Consider the following 18,481-nt stretch of genomic DNA (forward strand, 5'->3'; position numbering starts at 1 on the left):
TTGTTTACTAGTGTTCCCTTACTGTTCTTCACCTTGACTATGTGTTCCCCACTTCCACCTACACACTAAAACACAGTGTAAAACACAAGAGGTATACTGTCCTCACTCTCACTACAGTCGTGACGCATCGCTGGATGACTAAACAGTTTTTCCTCCTACTGACTCACTTACACTCTACACTACTGCAGGAGTTTAACAGTATTCCCTTTTCTGCTCACCCATACAAAATGACACCTACCGTCCCTCATAAATAGAATATATTTCATTTAAATTACAACATTAAGCTTGATATATTCTGCATAAGGCAAAAACCACTCCATAAGTTATTTTATTAAGCGCAATATCTTGTCTACTTGTGCCACTCTATTGGGGCACATATCCATACAGCTACATTGTCTGTTAACTTTTAGGGTTACGGATATTCTGGACCGGTTCCCGGATTCTGCCAATTACAGTACTAAAATTGGCCCTTTATGTTCAATGGAGTTTCATACCATTATTACATAGTTGCAGGATATCTCGATTTTGCGAAAAGTTGGTGGGTTAAGTCAGGCCAGGTTAAAGGTTACTGAAGTTAAAGTTAGTGTAACCAGGGAGGAAAAACTCTAGTGAAAGTTCAGTGATTACTCATCCGATCCAAATTAAATCCTCAGTGAGTAAACCCTGGCTGACTCCTCTGGCGATAGTTGCATTTGGATTATAAGGGAAGCGCCGGATGACAAGGAACAAATTTATAACAACCGGAACCATCATTTTCCTTAGCCACTGCAATTTATGAATTTACTGTATGCATGTACTGTATTGACTGCGTACGTATGTGTATTGCCTAGTCCCTTTACATAAATACTCTTGTATAGAAGCATGCTGCAAGGTCCCGCTGGATGTCATCCTTCAATCGTCAGCAATAGTATAGTAAATTGTACTTACACATACATAGCTAAGATGGAAGAGAAATTGCTCACACAATTGTCACTGCTCTATACAACTAAACAAAAGAGGTTGTAAGCCTCAGTCTCAACCACACTTTATTTTTCTCTAACGTGAGTTCCTTCTCCATTGCTGTTCATCTCAAACAGAGAAAGTACAGGCTTGTGACCTTTCCACAGATTCCCCTGACATCCTCCAGCCTGCAGCCATGGTTCTCAGTCACAGCCTCACTGCAGCATACTTAATGCTTCTCACAGAGTCATATGTTAAGTGTCAGAAAACGCCTTGGATTTCATGTCCATAGTTAATGTTTTAGTAGTAATAATGAAACGTTGTATGTGTAAGTGCATCTGTAATTGCACTGTGCACTGTGATTTGTTTGTCTACCCTTCGGCATTGGATTAAGACTACAGTATATTTGGCCCTTTCGATCATGGTAATGAGCACCTTGCTACTGGAAGGCATTTATGTTAATGATAGCTTCCACTGTTCCTTGCCAAGTCCACAGTCTTATTCCCACATCCACGTCACTTTACCTTTAGCTTCCTGTTGTGTTGTGATCCTATTGTTTAGCCTACACGCTCTAGGATCAGACAACACTGGATGTCTGATTAACATGGACTTGGGTTAGAAAAGTAAGCTCTGTTAACACGTAGTGCACACAGCATTGTCTAATTGAAACCCAGGCCTCTCTGGAGACATAAAACGAGGCACTTGCATTGTGCTCCATGAGGAAGACAGAGGCAGACCCTCTTGGGATGTTTTGGTACTGCACTGTTCTTGCTGTCCTGACTAAACCTGGTATGTATGGAGAGTGTGTGTTCAGTTATGCAACCATATGCAGAGGGGCTTAGTTTGGCATTGTTACAGTTGATTCATGTTTTGACAGGATCATTTTCAATGACGTTCTTTTAAATCTGGAATCATTTATGCAGATGGCTGTATTGACTGCTTGAATTTGCTCAATGCAGTATGCAGTATTTCCAAGGTCCCCCTAAGTACTGTACCACACCACACTGGAGGTGAGAACTCATAATAGGTTTTTCTGAAAAATGGTGCAAAAACCATCTTTAATTAGGCAGTGAATTAATATTTATACCATGAGGTGGTGGCGTAGGGGAAAGTTTTCTCCAAAAAGTTGTTTGTTTTGTTTTGTTACTGGATGCCTATTATACAAGAAAATAACTTACACAAGAGGACTTTTAATGTCAATTCCTTCAAAAAGCTTTTTTCAAAGTTTGTACAAAAGATTCAAAAGAACCTCCATTTGAAACCATGGAAGATCCAAGTTGAAACCCAAGTATTTCAACACTGAATGGACTTTGATGTCAATCGTTAGTGACACCTGACAATTCAATCTCCTGCTGTTGTCACTCATAGTGACTCACTTCCACCATTCAGTGCCAGGACATATCATTTTAACCCAAAATGCTATTTTATAATGTTGTGTTATTTACTTTACGCCCACCGTTTTATACTTTTCTTTGGGAAGTGTGTCTTTGAATGTGTAATAATTGTTGTCCATTGGCTTTGCGATTGGACTTGGCCAGTGTGGTTCCTTCCTCATGAGAGTGACTGAGAAGGAATGAGCTTTTAATGCCTCTTTATTGACAGTTGGACGGCTCCCTGTATGCTGGCTGTTCTCTGCTAGTACAGCCTCTCTCTCCTCAGAGACACAACCAAGGCACAGGAAGGCTGTAGAGTGGAGATGGATGGACATTTGACTATTGGGTTGTTCAATTAAACTATGCTGAATCCTCCAAGGAAGATGGCCCAGCTCAAGTCATTTATTAAAGTGTGTATTATATTTCTAAGGACATTGAAAACAGCTTGTATTACTCCAAAAAAGAACATTAAGAAATTATGATTTTTCTATTAGAAATGATTTGCTCCAAACTACTGCTTTTGGCTTGTGCAATTTATCAAGATGGTGAAGATATTACTATTTGACAACCAGGGATATTGACATCACACAATCAATGTATAGTGTGTTACCCTACTAATGTGTAGTACATCAATTTATAGTGTGTTACCCTACTAATGTGTAGTACATCAATTTATAGTGTGTTACCCTACTAATGTGTAGTATATCAATGCTCCAATTCATGTCTGTGTCATTCTTAATCCAAGAATATTCCCAGTGGGGAGCTTCCTGTCATGTGTTATTATATGGGCCAAGGTACAGCGAGCCATCTGCAGCATGACAAAATCCTCATGTCAGGAGATGAGATCATGTGGAAGCCTGGTGACTAGGACACATTGTGCAGCATGTCAGCATGTCATACATCAACTGGGTATGACAGGCACCACCTGTGTTTTTGGATGAGTAGCGTTTAAACACACATTTAGTTACTCTGTGAAATTTCCAGTTGTATTTTTAAGATTTTTTCATTAGTTTCTTCATAAACTGGAGAAGGAGGAGTGGAGGGGACATAAAACACCAAGCTATGTGTATGAAACCACTGCTGACACAGCAATTGTAGGAGATTTACACTGGCTTCTAGCCAGGAGCCTTGACACCAGCAACTCTCACAGTGGCAAAGTATTTCTCCCTTTCCAAGAGTCCTGAGTCCTCGATACAGTCCACCTCTGCTGTGTCCGCTTCCAGTCAATCCATTCCCTCTCAAATCCTTCACGTTATGTGACTGCTGCCTTCTGTTTCACAGACAATTGGTTGCTTGGCTCAGTTTCATCACAGTACCCTCTTGCAAACAGAAGTGCTGTCGACACATCCCCAATACCCACTATGTCTTGTCCATTTTCATCATGGCCCAGGAGTCAAATTAAATCAAATCAAATGTTCTGTCACATTTACCACATGCGCTGAATACAACAGGAGTAGACCTTACCGTGAAATGCTTACTTACAAGCCCTTAACCAACAATGCAGTTTAAGAAATAGAGTTAAGAAAATATTTACTAAATAAACTAAAGTAAAACAATTGAATATAGAGTAACACAATAAAATAACAATAAATAGCAAGTAGCAGCAGAGTAAAAACAATGAGTGGGTGGCCATTTTGGACCTAGACTTGGCACTCCGGTACCGCTTGCCGTGCGGTAGCAGAGAGAACAGCCTATGACTTGGGTGACAGGAATCTTTGACAATTTTGGGTCATTCCTCTGACACCGCCTAGTATATAGTTCCTGGATGGCAGGAAGCTTGGCCCCAGTGATGTACTGGGCCGTACGCACTGCACTCTGAATTTTGGCCCATTCCTCCTGACAGAGCTGGTGTAACTGAGTCAGATTTGTAGGCCTCCTTTGCTCGCACACGCTTTTTCAGTTCTGACCACAAATTTTCTATGGGATTGAGGTTAAGGCTTTGTGATGACCACTCCAATACCTTGACTTTGTTGTCCTTGAGCCATTTTGCCACAACTTTGGAAGTATGCTTGGGGTCATTGTCCATTTGGAAGACCCATTTGTGACCAAGCTTTAACTTCCTGAATGATGTCTTGAGATGTTGCTTCAATATATCCACAAAATGTTCCTGCCTCACGATGCTATCTATTTTGTGAAGTGCACCAGTCCCTCCTGCAGCAAAGCACCCCCACAACATGATGCTGCCACCCCCGTGCTTCACGGTTGGGATGGTGTTCTTCGGCTTGCAAGCCTCCCCCTTTTTCCTCCAAACATAACAATGGTCATTGTGGCCAAACAGTTATATTTTTGTTTCATCAGACCAGAGGATATTTCTCAAAGAAGTACGATCTTTGTCCCCATGTGCAGTTGCAAACCGTAGTCTGGCTTTTTCATGGTGGTTTTGGAGCAGTGGCTTCTTCCTTGCTGAGCGGGTTATGTTTCAGGTTATGTTGATATAGGACTCGTTTTACTGTGGATATAGATACATTTGTACCTGTTTCCTCCAGCATCTTCACAAGGTCCTTTGCTGTTGTTCTGGGATTGATTTGCACTTTTCGCACCAAAGTACGTTCATCTCTAGGAGACAGATCGCGTATCCTTCCTGAGCGGTATGACAGCTGCGTGGTCCCATGGTGTTTATACTCGCGTACTATTGTTTGTACAGATGAACGTGGTACCTTCAGGCATTTGGAAATTGCTCCCAAGGATCAACCAGACTTGTGGAGGTCTTGGCTGATTTCTTTTTATTTTCCCATGATGTCAAGCAAAGAGGCACTGAGTTTGAAGGTAGGCCTTGAAATACATCCACAGGTACACCTCCAATAGACTCAAATGATGTCAATTAGCCTATCAGAAGCTTCTAAAGCCATGACATAATTTTCTGGAATTTTCCGAGCTGTTTAAAGGCACAGTCACCTTAGTGTATGTAAACTTCTGACCCACTGGAATTGTGATACAGTGAATTATAAGTGAAATAATCTGTCTGTAAACAATTGTTGGAAAAATGACTTGTGTCATGCACAAAGTAGATGTTCTAACCGGCTTGCCAAAATGATAGTTTGTTCACAAGAAATTTGTGGAGTGGTTGAAAAACGAGTTTTAATGACTCCAACCTAAGTGTATTTAAACTACCAACTTCAACTGTAAGTCCCTATGACAATATCAATATCTGAACCTGAGCCCATTGGTTCTCTTTGTTTTATACTTGAAAATGAGTCGGTGGCTCTAAACACTATAGCTTAAATTTGCTTCCACAAAGAGAATCCATCAGAATCTTAACGTTTGTGTTATCTACGTCCAGATAGCCCACAATTTTGGGTCTTGTGCCGACACCTACCATCTCTGGACAATAAACAGTGACTCTAGATTGGTAGGTAAATGAACGTTATTAGATTGAGCGTTTGTGATTGCTGGGTGCAACCATCTCATTTGCTGCTGTGGTTGGTATCATTGATTGGGTGTGATCGGGGTCTAATATACCTACTAAATGTGTTCCTGTGGTGGATTTTTGATAGGTTATGATATATTCCATATGTTCAATATGAAAAATAAAGTAATGTCCAGACACAGATGTAGAAGTGTTGCATGGCTCACACACTCACATTCAGTGGTTGACTGACTACCATAAACTGTAGCACAATGGATCCACCATGAGGTGTCATATTAAGTTAGTATTGTCGTAAACAATTATCAGATTTGCTGCATTGTTGTGCCTCAACATTACAGTTAATGTTCTAATTTGGCCTCATCTCGGGCTATATTCCTCCATGCTGCAGCAGAGAGGCTCATCTGTGGCCTCTTCCATCCACAGGGAGTCAGTCTAATAGCTCAGTCTCCACTTTCGTTCCATCCCTAATCTTCAATGTTTAATCTTTTAATGGCTGCTCATGGCCTTCTTTCCTCCATTTCCTCCTTCCCTCCCTTTTCTTTGTCTCCCACGCTACAGAGCTTTCCCATCATCCCTTGTGGTGGCTCCAGAGAACAGCTGTCAGTCACCTGTGGAGACGGTATAATGAGCTCCGACAGAACAAGACTGGGCCTCAAAATGGTGCCGCTGTTAAATGTCCCTCCCAGTCGCAGTCAGCTTCCTTTGAAATCTGCATACTAGGAGAAGCTGAAACATTAAAGTGGGGGGTAAGACTGAATCAGTTGCAATGAACATTGTTGGAATCAGTGTGGAATGAAGATTACAATTAATTCCCAGTTTTTTATTTACTATCCTTCACTGCCAAGATGAGCTTGGTCAGGTCCAAGGAGCAAAGAATTGGCTGCCGGATATTCTGCTGATCCATGGCTTCACACAGCATTTTTTTACAGGACAGAGACTGTTGCATTGCTGCCAGAGATGTAAAAAAATAAATTCTGCTAGGATGAGGACACCACACGGACACATATTGTCAGTCTGTGAGAGGGAAGTGCCAAATGAAAGCTAGGAGCTGAGTCACCACAGAAAGGAGGGTTGTTTGATGGTTCGTGCCAACATGTCCATTACCACAGGGATGTGTCCTGGTCTTAACTCCTGTACTTATGTCTTGCTATATCATGGTTTCTAAAGACCACCATGCTAATGGGGAAGACGATACAGAAATCAAATGTCACTACAGGATATAAATCAATTGGTGGAACATTTTAACATTTTGTTTGTGAGACAGATATTTACTAGAGCTGTCTAAATGTCAAAGTGGGGTTGCGTGCTTTTCTTTCCAGTAACTGGCATTCTGGCCCCACAGGCCTCAATGCGATTCAGAGGCTATTCAATCTTGTGTGTGTATGTGTGTGTGTCCGTGCGCATGTGTGTGTGTCCGCACATGCATGCGCGCGTGTGTGTGTGTGAGACCATGCTAACTGGGACAGCAGCCAAGGGAGAGTTGCTCTCCAGCTGCTCCTCCCTGCCTGCCTCTGTACCCCAGGGTCATCTCTCTCCTCTGGGACGTCACCACACAGAACACATCCAGCTCCCTTAGTGTCACAATGTGGCTGAAGGGAAGAGAGAGAGTGGTGGGGGTTAGAAGAGGCTAAATGAGCTCCTGACAGACTAGCCTGGTGCTTGTCACAGTCTTATTGAGAATCCAGCCCTCAGGCTCCTTTTTCTCAGAATACAGTTATAACACTCTTGCTTGAATCATTCGTGTCAATATATTTAAACCTACAAGTGACACTTCAATTAGTTGTTTGTAGACACAAACAACTCCGTAAGGCCAGCTAACCAGATGCAAGAATACAAGGGACATTTTTTTTGTATGATGCCCATTTGGTTGTCAAATCAAATCAAATTGTATTTGTCAAATGCGCCGAATACAACCTTACAGTGAAACGATTACTTACAAGCCCTTAACCAACAACACAGTTTTAAGAAAAATACCTAAAAAATATATATATAAAAGTAACAAATAATTAAAGAGCAGCAGTAAAATAACAATAGCGAGAATATATACAGGGGTTACCGAGTCAATGTGCGGGGGCACAGGTTAGTCGAGGTAATTGAGGTAATATGTACATGTAGGTAGAATTATTAAAGTGACTATGCATAGATAATAACAGAGAGTAGCAGCAGCATACACGGGGGTGGGGGCAATGCAAGTAGTCTGAGTAGCCATTGGATTAGATGTTCAGCAGTCTTATGGCTTGGGGGTAGAAGCTGTTTAGAAGCCTCTTGGACCTAGACTTGGCGCACCGGTACCGCTTGCCATGCGGTAGCAGAGAGACCAGTCTATGACTAGGGTGGCTGGATTCTTTGACAATTTTTAGGGCCTTCCTCTGACACCGCCTGGTATAGAGGTCCTGGATGGCAGGAAGCTCGGGCCCAGTGATGTACTCGGCCGTACACACTACACTCTGTAGTGCCTTGAGGTCGGAGGCCGAGCAATTGCCATACAATCAAATTTAATCAATCAACCAAATGTATTTATAAAGCCTTTTTTACATCAGCCGATGTCACAAAGTGCTGTACAGAAACACAGCCTAAAACCCCAAACAGCAAGCAATGCAGATGTACGGTGGCTAGGAAAAACTCCCTAGAAAGGCCAGAACCTAGGAGGAAACCTAGAGAGGAAACAGGCTCTGAGGAGTGGCCAGTCCTCTTCTGGCTGTGCCAGGTGGAGATTATAACAGAACATGGCCAAGATGTTCAAACATTCATAGATGACCAGCAGGGTCAGATAATAATAATCACAGTGGTTGTAGAGGGTGCAACAGGAGTAAGTGCAACCTCAGGAGTAAATGTCAGTTGGCTTTTCATAGCCGATCATTCAGAGTTAGAGACAGCAGGTGCGGTAGAGAGAGAGTCCAAAACAGCATGTCCGGGACAAGGTAGCACGTCCAATGAACAGGTCAGGTTTCCATAGCCGCAGGCAGAACATTTGAAACTGGAGCAGCTGCATGACCAAGTGCACTGGTGACAGCAAGGAGTCATCAGGCCAGGTAGTCCTGAGGCATGGTCCTAGGGCTCAGGTCCTCCGAGAGAAGAGAGAGAGAAAGAGAGAGAGAGAAAGAGAGAGAGAGAGGATTAGAGGGAGCATACTTAAATTCACACAGGACAAAGGATAAGACATGGGAAATACTCCAGATATAACAGACTGACCCTAGCCCCATGACACAAACTATTGCAGCATAAATGCTGGAGGCTGGGACAGGAGATGTCGGGAGAAACTGTGGCCCTGTCCGACGATACCCCCGGACAGGGCCCAACAGGCAGGATATAACCCCACCCACTTTGCCAAGGCACAGCCCCCACACCACTAGAGGGATATCTTCAACCACCAACCTACTACCCTGAGACAAGGCTGAGTATAGCCCATGAAGACCTCGCCCACGGCACGAACCCGAGGGGGGCTCCAACCCGGACAGGAAGATCACATCAGTGATTCAACCCACTCAAGTGATGCACCCCTCCTAGGGACGGCATGGAAGAGCACCAGTAAGCCAGTGACTCAGCACCCATAATAGGGTTAGACCAGGCAGTGATGCAACCAGTCAGGATGCTCTCGATGGTGCCCTCTTCATGACTGTCTGGTGTGCTTGGACCATGTTAGTTTGTTGGTGATGTGGACGTATACAGCTCATTGAGTGAGATCTTAGTGCCAGCATCGGATTGTGGTGGTAAATAGACAGCTATGAAGAATATAGATGAGAAATCTCTTGGTAGATAGTGTGGTCTACAGCTTATCTTGAGATACTCTACCTCGGGCGAGCAAAACCTTGAGACTTCCTTAGATATCGTGCACCAGCTGTTGTTTGCAAATATACATAGACCGCCACCCCTTGTCTAACCAGAGGCTGCTGTTCTATCCTGCCAATACAGTGTATAACCTGCCAGCTGTATGTTATTCATGTTGTCGTTCAGCCATGACTTGGTGAAACATAAGATATTGTGTTTTTTTGTGAGATAACCTTAAAAGTGTAATGTTTGCCAAACTTGTCCAACAATGTTCAGTCAAGCACAACCGCTCAGAAATGATCAGAGTCAAAGGGAAAGCTATTATTCGTGTCATAATTAGATCAAGGAATTCCCCCTGGAGTTCTGGGAACATTGTGTGACAGTTCCTTTGGGACAAACATTCTTGGAACACTGAAAAGAAAACAGACAATTTGAGGTTACTTAATTACTTGCTGCTATTCACTTCCTGTGAAGCATAAGGCTGCAACTAGCTCCATGACTGCAAGATGACATGAGCTTAGTATTGTCTCTAACCATGTAATGGGAACCAAAACTAGTTTACTGGTAGACACCCAGAACATTATTTATTGTTTGCAGGCCTTTGACAATGGTTGCAGGGGACATAAACATTGCACTGGGACCCTTTGAACTCTGGTGGCCAGGAGTGTTTCTTTTTGTGGCCACTGAGATGTAGAGCTGTGCTGGCTCAAGGTAATATTCAATTTGGTGCTCAGAGATAAGGCTCAGATATATAGATCCTGCTGGTTCGACTCTGTAGCACACAGTCCCCCATAAAAGCGCCAAGCAGAGAGTCTTCACTGGAGCCCTTTGCAGCCACAAAGCAGCTTTAGCATGAGGTCAGCTTATCAAGGTCCCCTTCATTTGCTGATTGAAGCACTTTTTCTCCAGAAATCTATTCAGGTCTGTCAGATATGGTCTTGTAGAAGAAAATGTATTACTTGTTCAAACCCAGAGTCTGCTCTTTCGCTTTTTCTTTTGCATTTAGGCTGCCTACTGTTCCTCGACTCTCCCTCAATCATGCTTGGCAAAAATCTGTTTTTCTTAAAGCCTCTTAATATAATAATATTTAGTTAATGGCTCTCACTGAGATTATAGCACTGACTGAGGTCTCTCATCCAATATCAGACCCCCACTGCAGTTTTTTTCACCTTTATTTAACTAGGCAAGTCAGTTAAGAACAAATTCTTATTTACAATGACGACATCCCGGGGAACAGTGGGTTAACTGCCCTGGAGTTCTCAAGTGCCTGGTTAGGGAGGAGTTAAATGCAAGGAAGAGAGCCACTCAGTGGGGCCATACATGGTTGAGCTCCACTGATTAGTCATTCTGTACATGTTTTCAATCAGCTCACTGTCTTTAGTGGCATAGATAGACCTACATACATGTTAATGTTGTGAAATACATCTCATACACATGAAATTAGTAAAAGTGCATGCAACGGTTGTGACAAATAATCATACTACTATTTACAGTAAACTGACAAACCTACTGTACAAGTCCTCAACATTATTTCAGAATGCCATGGGATCCATTTTCCTCTCCAAGAGCTGGAATTAATATTATCAGGGAAGGGAAAACACTGCTTTGAGGGTTATGAAACAGTCTACTTACCACTGTATTTTTACATTGTTTTCTATGATTATTATTCAAGCCTTTCTGTATCGGGCAGACGGAGAGAGACGAAGATGACCTCTTCATCGCGTGGGTGGGTGTTACCACATCAAGAGCCGGTCGACAAGAGCATGGAGTTTTACTTTGCTCAAATCATTTCAATTGCATTATATATATTTTTTCAGATTTAGGAAAAAGTGACATTGCAATATTATGCAAGCATACTCATAAACGCATATTTCCTTTGGTGGCTAAATTGTTTTGAATAGATATTTTTGAGCAACTAGCTTTGCAATGCAACATTTCTATTGTGGTTGTATTCTTGTCTTTCAGCAAATGTCAAAGGCTGGTGCTGTCAATGATTAAGTTCTCTGACATATGCTCTGGGTTTACAGTAAACACTGCGTGTTGAGTGACATGCTACCATTTATCAGCAAACACACTTATTTCTAGGACAAAATGTGCACTCCACGTGATGCCATAAATGGACAGCGTACATAAGGGAGTGTGTGTATTTTCTGCTGGTCTCACCAATTTATATTTCCAATGACAAGGCGCACATTTCATGATGCTGCACAAAATGTCATTTGGAGATCAGAATTGACAGATCTTCAAATGCTAACAAATGAAATGTGGTTTCTTATCATTTTACTTTACACAAAAACCTATGCTAAATCTTAACAGCAAAAGATATTCACCAGACCTGAATAAGACAAAACAGTCAAATACAAAGTAAAGTGTTTACACAGAAAGTGTGTCTGGGATGTTGTGGGTCAGGCAAGGCATGCAGAGCAGACCTGCAGGTAGGCAGCTGGGCAGTGGGAGGGGCTTGGCGAAGCCCCCATGTGACATGTCACTTAATCCATTTGTTCCCAAATTGTTCCCAGACATGCCACTATGCAAATCTTATACTATTAGCAACCGTAACATGTAATCCATATTGCTTTATATATACTGTATATGTTGATGTTCTCTGACATGTGCTCTGGGTTTGCCTATAAGAAAATGAACAGACATTTATTTAGCCCTATTCCTCAACCCCAATATCTATATACCTCAGCCCACTTATCAACACACCTAAACCCAATTACCCACACACCCCAGCCCTGTTACCCCCTATTCCCTGACCCTAACACCCACATGCCAATACCCTAATATTGATACAATCAAGTACCGATACACCTATATCCTAGCTCTAAATGCCCTATTTGTTACTCATAGACCACAGTTCCTTTGCCAATACACTTCATCCCTGTTAATCGCTCATCTCAACCCTGTTACCCACTTTCCTTAGCCCTGTATTCCCCAAGTCACCAACAGTAACCTATATCCAGCTATTCGCTGCACAATCGAACCCTGTTATTTGCATATCTTAGTCCTGTGACCACTGACCTGTATACACTAATCATTCCACAGATACATTTATAGTACAGTGTCATAACAAATATGCCCCAGACCCATTAACTTTTTTCCTACCACAAACTTGTTGCCAGAAAGGATATGAATGGGAAAAAGATGTCCATCCAAACCCATTACCTGTATGAGCCTTGTGTATCCCTACACCACATTACTCATATAAACCAGGTACATCCATGGGGATACTCATATAAAACAGGTCTACCCCAGTGCCCAAGCCTCAACATGTATACAAACGAGGTCTATACTTATACTTCAGACCCAATATTCCTACAGAACAGGTCAACACCAGTACTTCAGCTCCAATTTACATACCTACAAAGTCTGCACCTGTGCTTGAACCCAATTAGTTAACTAAGCCAAGTCTAAATGTGCCGAGGCCTGAAAACTTATAAACTGTAAACTAGGTCTACCCCTGCACCTCAGTTCCAGTATTTCTAAAAACCAGGTCTACCCCTGCACCTCAGCTCCAGTATTTCTAAAAACCAGGTCTACCCCTGCACCTCAGCTCCAGTATTCCTAAAAACCAGGTCTACCCCTGCACCTCAGCTCCAGTACTCCTAAAAACAGTTCTACGTCTGCACCTCAGCTCCAGTACTCCTAAAAACCAGGTCTACACCTTTGACTGACTCCCAATACTAATATAAACCAGATCTACACCTGCATATATCAGCCCAAATATCCATACAAACCAGGTATCAGGCAATCCCCTCAACAATACTATGATAAACCAGGTCTACTCTTTTGACTATTCAGCAAAACTCACATGAACCAAGTCTACCATTGTGCAAAAGACACTAAACAAACCTATTGACATTCAAAATGTTTTAAGTTATTACATTAATTCAGTTTATGGGTCTATACATGGACAATTCCCCCTGAAATAACTAAATATGACATCCCTTATTTAAACATATTTAAAGTCTAATGCATAAATGGTAAAATCATCTGTAAAATAACATTGATCAAGTATATCCATAACCCAACTCAAATTTAATATACAGTAAAAATGTATAATCTGCTATGATTAAATATATTCAGTTGAAGTCGGAAGTTTACATACACTTAGGTTGGAGACATTAGGTTAAAACTCGTTTTTCAACCCCTCCACAAATTACTTGTTAGCAAACTATAGTTTTGGCAAGTCGGTTAGGACATCTACTTTGTGCATGACACAAGTAATTTTTCGGACAATTGTTGACAGACAGATTATTTCACTTATAATTCACTGTAGCACAATTCCAGTGGGTCAGAAGTTTACATACACTAAGGTGACTGTGCCTTTAAACAGCTCTGAAAATTCCAGAAAATTATGTCATGGCTTTAGAAGCTTCTGATAGGCTAATTGACATCATTTGAGTCAATTGGAGGTCCACCTGTGGATGTATTTCAAGGCCTACCTTCAAACTCAGTGCCTCTTTGCTTGACATCATGGGAAAATAAAAAGAAATCAGCCAAGACCTCCACAAGTCTGGTTGATCCTTGGGAGCAATTTCCAAATGCCTGAAGGTACCACGTTCATCTGTACAAACAATAGTACGCGAGTATAAACACCATGGGACCACGCAGCTGTCATACCGCTCAGGAAGGATACACATTCTGTCTCCTAGAGATGAACGTACTTTGGTGCGAAAAGTGCAAATCAATCACAGAACAACAGCAAAGGACCTTGTGAAGATGCTGGAGGAAACAGGTACAAAAGTATCTATATCCACAGTAAAACGAGTCCTATATCAACATAACCTGAAAGGCCGCTCAGCAAGGAAGAAGCCACTGCTCCAAAACCACCATGAAAAAGCCAGACTATGGTTTGCAACTGCACATGGGGACAAAGATCGTACTTTTTGGAGAAATGTCCTCTGGTCTGATGAAACAAAAATCTAACTTATTTGGCTATAATGACCATTGTTATGTTTGGAGGAAAAAGGGGGAGGCTTGCAACCCGAAGAACACCATCCCAACCATGAAGCATGGGGGTGGCAGCATCATGTTGTGGAGGTGCTTTGCTGCAGGAGGGACTGGTGCACTTCACAAAATAGCACTTCACAAAAAAGCTTGGTCGCAAATGGGTCTTCCAAATGGACAATGACACCAAGCACACTTCCAAAGTTGTGGCAAAATGGCTCAAGGACAACAAAGTCAAGGTATTGGAGTGGTCATCACAAAGCCCTGACCTCAATCCTATAGACAATTTGTGGGCAGAACTGAAAAAGCGTGTGCGAGCAAGGAGGCCTACAAACCTGACTCAGTTACACCAGCTCTGTCAGGAGGAATGGGCCAAAATTCACCCAACTTATTGTGGGAGCTTGTGGAAGGCTACCCGAAACATTTGACCCAAGTTAAACAATTTAAAGGCAATGCTAACAAATACTAATTGATTGTATGTCAACTTCTGACCCACTGGGCATGTGATGAAAGAAATAAAAGCTGAAATAAATAATTCTCTCTACTATTATTCTGACATTTCACATTCTTAATATAAAGTGGTAATCCTAACTGACCTAAGACAGGGAATGTTTACTAGGATTAAATGTCAGGAATTGTGAAAAACTGAGTTTAAATGTATTTGGCTAAGGTGTATGTAAACTTCCGACTTCAACTGTATATAATAAGTTAGAGCCACTGTATTTTCCCATTGGTCACAAATGTGACCGCTAAGATATTTTTGTATGCCACGGGCATAATGGATTCAATGTATTGAAAATGAAGGCACATATGTAAACTTGACCCTTTAAACATATTTACAAATGAAATATATTTAAATGTCAACAATGTATTTGTTTTTTAAGCTGTAGAAGTACAGCTTGGAAATGTATGTTTGAGAAATCACATCACACTTCTCTGAATCATACTAGCCACCTTAATAATGCATACTATATGACTTCTTTGTTGATAAGTACAACTTTATGTTTTTTTGTGAGAGAGGGGATTAAATGGGTCAAGCCTTGTTCAAACTGGCAGTTTGAAGTGACACAAATCAAAAAAAAATATTCGATTTGAATCTGTTATTTTTCCTATTTCAAATCACATTTCAAACCACGTACATAGGTAGTTTGAAATCAGATACAAATATGATTCCTGGCAACGTGATTTGTATCTGAACAGTTAAATCTGATTTATTTGCCCTCAAGTGGGTTTTCGAATGTTATTTGGTTTATCATGTTGCTTGCTAGATACTCTGTTGACAGTTTGACAAAAACATATGGTAGCTAACTAGCTTGTTAATTGTTTACAAACATATTAGTGAATGTTCTAGAAAAGTTGGATCATCTTATCCTTTGAGGCTGTCATAGTGATCTTACACTATGATTTCGAACACTCAAAGCAACTGGGAAACTTCCATGGCAGGCATTGTTGTCACATTAGCTTGCTACATAACTTCTGAGTGATAGGAAGCATGAGCACCACCACCAATCAGCCTCCACAACTGCACACACACCCAACATTACCATGACAACTAGCGTAGCCATGTCAGCAAATGACTACAGTCTGAACACACACAAATCTGATTTGGTCACTTGTAACTTGCCATTTGGACAGTAAGTATTCCAAAATGGATTTGAAAAACAAAACTGATTTGAGCATTTTAAGGCCTCCAGTGTGAATAAAGCTTGAATGTCACACTTGCTTACCTGTCCCTAGTCAGTCAGATGGAACACTACAGTGTCGTTGTTTATAGAAGCATGGTGCCACGCAGACAGTCTTGTGACACTTTGTCCTAGCTTTAGCTGCTGGGGGACAGGAGGAGAGGATGACATACAGATAAAACTGACATAAAATAAAATGCTATTGGTCACATACACATGGTTAGCAGATGTTAATGTGAGTGTAGCGAAATGCTTGTGCTTCTAGTTCCGACAGTGCAGTAATATCTAACAAGTAATCTCACAAATCCACAACGACTACGTCATACACACAAATGTAAAGGTATGAATAAGAATACGTACATATAAATAAATATATAGATGAGCGATGGCCGTGCGGCATAGGCAAGAGCAGTAGATGGCATAGAATAGAGTATATACAGACGAGATGAGTAATGTAGGATATGTAAACATTATTAAAGTGGCATTATTTAAAGTGACTGGTGATACCTTTATTAAATCCATGTATTAAATGTATTAAAGTGGCCAGAGATTTGAGTCAGTATGTTGGCAGCGGCCACTCAATGTTAGTGAAGGCTGTTTAACAGTCTGATGGCCTTGAGATAGAAGCTGTTTTTCAGTCTCTCGGTCCCACCTTTGATGCACCTGTTCTGACCTCGCCTTCTGGATGGTAGCGAGGTGAACAGGCAGTGGCTCGGGTGGTTGATGTCCTTGAAGATCTTTTTGGCCTTCTTGTGACATCGGGTGGTGTAGGTGTCCTGGAGGGCAGGTAGTTTGCCCCTGGTGATGCGTTGTGCAGACCTCACTACCCTCTGGAGAGCCTTACGGTTGTAGGCGGACCATTTGCCATACCAGGTGGTGATACAGCCCAACAGGATGCTCTCGATTGTGCATCTGTAAAAGTTTGTGAGTGTTTTTGGTGACAAGCCAAATTTCTCCACCCTCCTGAGGTTGAAGAGGCGCTGTTGCGCCTTCTTCACCACGCTGTCTGTGTGGTTGGACCATTTCAGTTTGTCCGTGATGTGTACGCCGAGGAACTTAAAACTTTCCACCTTCTCCACTACTGTCCCGTCGATGTGGATGGGGGGATGCTCTCTCTGCTGATTCCTGAAGTCCACGATCATCTCCTTTGTTTTGTTGACGTTGAGTGAGAGGTTATTTTCCTGACACCACACTCCGAGTGCCCTTACCTCCTCCCTGTAGGCCGTCTCATCGTTGTTGGTAATCAAGCCTACCACTGTAGTGTCGTCTGCAAACTTGATGACTGAGTTGGAGGCGTGCATGGCCATGCAGTCATGGGTGACCCGCGATTACAGGAGAGGGCTGAGAACGCACCCTTGTGTGGCCCCAGTGCTGAGGATCAGCGGGGTGGAGATGTTGTTTCCTACCCTCACCACCTGGGGGCGGCCCGTCAGAAAGTCCAGGACGCAGTTGCACAGGGCGGGGTCGAGACCCAGGGTCTCAAGCTTAATGACGAGTTTGGAGGGTACTATGGTGTTAAATGTTTCTGTAGTCAATGAACAGCATTCTTACATAGGTATTCCTCTTGTCCAGATGGGATAGGGCAGTGTGCAGTGTGATGGTAATTGTGTCGTCTGTGAACCTATTGGAGCGGTAAGCAAATTGGAGTGGGTCTAGGGTGTCAGGTAGGGTGGAGGTGATATGATCCTTGACTAAAAGCACTTCATGATGACAGAAGTGAGTGCTACGGAGCGAAAGTAATTTAGTTCATTTACCTTAGCTTTCTTGGGAACAGGAACAATGGTGGCCATCTTGAAGCATGTGAGCACAGCAGACTGGGATAGGGATTAATTGAATATGCCTGTAAACACACCAGCCACCAGGCAGCCTTGCGAGGGTTAACATGTTAAAATGTTTTACACCGTGAAAGAGAGCACACAGGCTTTGGTAGCGGATCGTGTCAGTGGCACTGTATTGTCCTCAAAGCAAGCAAAGAAGTTGTTTGATTTGTCTAGGAGCAAGACGTCGATGTCCGCGACGGGGCTGGTTTTCTTTTTGTAATCCGCGATTGACTGTAGACCCTGCCACATACGTCTTGTGTTTGAGCCGTTGAACTGCGACTCCACTTTGTCTCTATACTGACGCTTTGCTTGTTTGATTGCCTTGCGGAGGGAGAATTCACTGTTTGTATTCGGACAGTCACACTGACAGCGGGCACACGGACAGACAGACAGAGCGGTGCCTGGCAGAAATCCCACCCACATGCCACACAAAATGGCCAGAGAGAGTCTCAGTGAATGAGGCGAGACCAACATCCCGAGGGTACTGCAGGGGTAAACAACCGAGAGCTGCAATCTGATCTGCAATCAGACCCTGGATCAATCACCACACACACACACACATTCAGCATTAGCAGTCAA

General features: G+C 42.4%; 1 long non-coding RNA gene across 2 annotated transcripts; it reads right to left on the reverse strand.

Annotated features, from left to right (window-relative positions):
* Positions 1-8,567: 8,567 nt before the first annotated feature.
* On the reverse strand, positions 8,568-18,084 carry LOC120028618. Of its 2 annotated transcripts, none has more exons than XR_005473484.1 (3): positions 17,837-18,084; positions 16,128-16,223; positions 8,568-8,744 (listed from the first exon to the last, which is right to left on the reverse strand). It is a non-coding gene; the product is annotated as an uncharacterized LOC120028618 (long non-coding RNA). The 2 variants fall into 2 exon arrangements; XR_005473483.1 differs by having other exon boundaries at positions 16,128-16,226.
* Positions 18,085-18,481: the final 397 nt, after the last annotated feature.

The sequence above is a fragment of the Salvelinus namaycush genome, chromosome 34 (genome assembly GCF_016432855.1).
Source record: "Salvelinus namaycush isolate Seneca chromosome 34, SaNama_1.0, whole genome shotgun sequence".
Lineage (NCBI taxonomy): Eukaryota > Metazoa > Chordata > Actinopteri > Salmoniformes > Salmonidae > Salvelinus > Salvelinus namaycush.